General features: G+C 29.7%; 1 protein-coding gene across 2 annotated transcripts in view; it reads right to left on the bottom strand.

Moving 5' to 3' along the window:
• Nucleotides 1-4,268, bottom strand: part of LOC106884336 (voltage-dependent T-type calcium channel subunit alpha-1I) — an 894,587-nt gene that overhangs the window by 496,412 nt on the left and 393,907 nt on the right. The gene's annotated exons all lie outside the window — the stretch shown is intronic.

A 4,268-nucleotide genomic window follows, 5' to 3' on the forward strand; every position in this document is an offset into this window, starting at 1 on the left:
ATATATATATATATATATAGGGGAAGAATTCACAAAAAAAAAAAGATGAAGACAGGTAGTGCAGACAACAAACAGATGTATTAGTTTAATGCTTGGGAAGTGAAAAAGTCTTTAACGTTTCGAGCCTACGCACTTCCACGGAAAGGAACACAGAAAGAAGCAAGGAGAGAAAATAAAGAAAATGTAGTGGCTAGCGATCTGTCATGGCGAATGCCGGACAGAAGGGTCACACAGGAGATCTAGGAAGAAGGGGAGATAATAAAGTAGTGGTGATCATATATATATGTATATATACAGACATATATATACACATATATATATACACTCATATATATGCATACACATATATATATATATATATACACACATACACTCACATACATGTGCATGCACGCATAGACACACACATGTGCATGCATGCATACACACACACACACACACACACACACACACACACACACACACATATATATATATATATATATATATATATATATATATATATATATATATATATACATAATTTAATAGCTGGCTTATCTTTAAGTTATATTACAACTAGAAGTTCCGCTATTTGTAGATCCACAGGTAATATATCCAATTTGCCTTTCATATTAGATGCTAGAAAAAATTGGATTTTATTCATCACCTGGAGATTTGGAAATGATGAAAAATTTTAGCTGTTATCTAACTGAAGGATAAACCCGCTGTTTAATAAGAATATGTTACTCTGCATTATTAAATCATATTCTTTTGTTGAGTTCATTTTTGCTTAATTTGTTTGCACTCATACAAGCATATATGCATACATATATCTGATTATGAATGATATTGGTTGTGCTTTTATAAGAAATAAACTCAATTTAGTTAAAAGAACAAACTGGAGTATGATATTTTAATTTCAATTGAAAAGTAGAACACTAACTCTGGGTTATATACATGCATTAATGTATCACATGTAGTTAGTTTATAGGCAAGAAATTCTCAAACTATACTACTAAGATTAATTCTTTTTATGTGGTTTCTGTATTCTTTAACCCAATTATTTTTATATTCAAGTTATCATTTATCTATTCATTTTAGGTATTTATTTATCCAATTTAAAAGCTTAATTGTCATGAAAGCGTCTTTGCCAACATGAAGACAGAAAAGACAAAAAAATGAGAAATCACTGAGAGACAACAATGAAACACTAATTAAATGAAAAATAATTTTCTTTAGGCAGAGTGTAAACTATAAAATACTACCAAGGTAGATAAAAAGCTAAATGCAAAAATTTTAAATAAAAAAAATTATGATACATTTATGGAATAGATTATACTAATCAAATCAAAGAGAAAACATGGTGTCTACTAATGTACAAAAGACAGATTAAAAGAGTGAAAACTAAAAAATGATTATTAATCATGGAAAAATAATCTAAGGAACCTCAACAATGCTAAAATTTGTAATTAGTATTGAATTAATCACTGTATGTCTTAATATGTTTAACTTAAAAAAAAATAGAAAAAGAAACTGAATAATAATTTCTTTATATTCATTTATAATATTTTTACTTCTATTGATGCTATTATCACAATCATTGTTGTTGTTGTTGTTATTGTATATGTCTTTAGACTTCTCAGGTAAGAGAAAAAAATTTTCCTCACCTCTGAAAATGTGATCACTTTTAATTTTAACCAGAAAAAAAAAAAAACAAGAAAAAAATCACTGGTTAATTATATTTTGAGAATTATATAATTTTTTAATATTTTGAAGTCAATACATTTCAATTAATTTGTATGTATTTTGATATGTTGATTTATTTGACTGACATGTAATTTATGTTAATATATGGCTTATTGTTCTTTTCTTTTTATCTGAATAAAGTATAGAGAAAAAATGAAAATACCTAAGGTAAATTTTAGAAATTAAAAACCATAGAAAAGTAGAATAATGGAAAACAAACAGGAGTAGAATACAAAGTGATTTGTGGTAAAGAAAATCACAAGAAATAGCTGAGCTGCATATATTAAAAGTTGCAATTATTTGAAAAATGCCAAAGAATGAGAAGAAAAAAACAGAAAAGGGGAAAAAAAAGGGACAATTTAAAAAATAATCTAAACAATAAAAGCAAAACTACAAAACAAAGAAAGCTGCAATATTTGTACATCGATCATTTCTGAAACATTCTCAAAATGGTGTAGTGTTTTAGATGTAAACTATTTTCTGTTCTGTAAAGAAATGCCTCTGCATATGTTTTACTTCCCCTTAAAGTTATCCAGATTTAAATTGATATCTTTTTATTCCATACAGCATATAACTTTATAATATTCTGGGTTGGAAAGAAATGATTCAATGGAATAATGGGTTTAAGTCTTTGTTTGATATCTTATGGTTTTTGAAAGTTGATACCTGTCACATCTTATATGTACTTTCATTCTCTACAAAGTTAATAAAACCATAACTAAATACTAGAAATCAATAACCGAGTTAATAATTATAAAAAAAAAAATACAAGATAAAAATACACACAAAATAGAACAGAATAATAACTCAACAATAACTTATAAGTTATATAGTTAGTGGGAACTTAAAATGCAGTACTATATGTACATTAAGGTCATTAGTTGCAAACCTAGCTATGGCTGTTTTGTACTATACATCTAATGCTAACCACTCAACCCTGAAAGGAAAATTGCTTTTCTTGGTTTGCCTACTGTACATGAAAATCAATAATATGCTTTTGTAAAATTATTTTCTTTAACAATTGATTGTAACATAAGAAATAGAGAGTATGTCAATACATATGCATGCAAACATGTATGTATGTATGTATGTATGTATGTATGTATACATGCATGTGTGTATGTGTGTGTATATATATGTATGTATGTATATATATATATATATATATATATATATATATATATATATATATATATATATATATACATATATGTATGTATGTTAGAGGAAAAGGACAACCTGCTACCTCAGAAGCCTACTATGGGTCCCTAGCTCCAGCCTCAGCTGTGAACTTAGAACCTAATGGATGACCAATTATAGCACTTACACTGCTTACCTATTCGTTTAGATCACCAGTGAACTAAACCCCTCATATTCTATATACATATATATATATATATATTGAGTCATCTCATAAATAATGCGCTGCTTTCAGTTGCATGAACTAAAAGTCGGAGAGGGACGAGATAAACTACCTACATCAACTGGCTACAAAAGCAGGTATTAATTTTACCTTGTCCTTATTCTTAGTGCAACTTTTAAAGAGTGTAGTTCGATTTTAACAGTTATTTTTCAAAGCTATTATGGAAGTGACAAAGGAGCATATTCAGCATATTTTGCTTTATGAGTTCAATAAAGGCAATAATGCAACAAAATGTGCTGGTAACATAAAAGCAATAGATAGGGATCAGACAATAAGTGTAAGCCAGTATCACCGGTGATTCCAGAAATTCTGAGGTGAAAACTATTGGATTTGGTCATTCAACCATCCATTGAACCGGTGTGCCATTGGAAAAGTCAGCAAATTGGGTCAATGGGTTCCTCACAAACTTTCTGAGGTTTAATTACATGTAGAAAGTGAATGTTTGCTTTTTTTTGCTGTCACATCTCATGAATGAGCCTTTTTTTTGGACTGAATAGTAACTGGTGACAAGAAATGGGTTCTGTATAAAAATGTCAAGTGCTGAAGACAGTGGGTAGGGAAAGGAGAAACACTGGCCATCCAAGCTAAAGAAGGTCTTCCCCCCCTGTAAGGTGTTGTTATCTGTTTGGTGGGATATGAAAAGGTTTAGTCCAATTTGAACCTTTAAACCCAAACCTAGTGATAGCTAAGGAGATCTACCATGAGTGGTTTAAGTCAGCACTAGAAGAAAAATGTCTCTCTTTGGTTTCAAGATGAAAGGTGTTCTTCCATCAGGATAATGCTCAGCAACATACAGCGAGGATGACATTCCAAAGGCTGGAGCAGTTCGAATGGGAAACGATACCCCATCCATCCTATCTGACTGACATTGCCCCTTCTGATTATCATTTATTCCACAATCTTCAAAATCATTTGGATAGAAAAAATATGAATTCTGTAGACGAGGTCAGAACAGTACTAGAGGAATATTTTTCATCATGGGCAAGTGAATTTTGGAAGTCTACCAGATAGATGTAGAAAATGAAGGAGAGTATATTTTAGATTAAAAAAGAACTTTATCTTAATTTTGAAAAATAAAAGAAGTATAAAAAAACTGCATTATTTATGGGATGACCCA

This window comes from Octopus bimaculoides, chromosome 6, assembly GCF_001194135.2.
Source record: "Octopus bimaculoides isolate UCB-OBI-ISO-001 chromosome 6, ASM119413v2, whole genome shotgun sequence".
Classification (NCBI taxonomy): domain Eukaryota; kingdom Metazoa; phylum Mollusca; class Cephalopoda; order Octopoda; family Octopodidae; genus Octopus; species Octopus bimaculoides.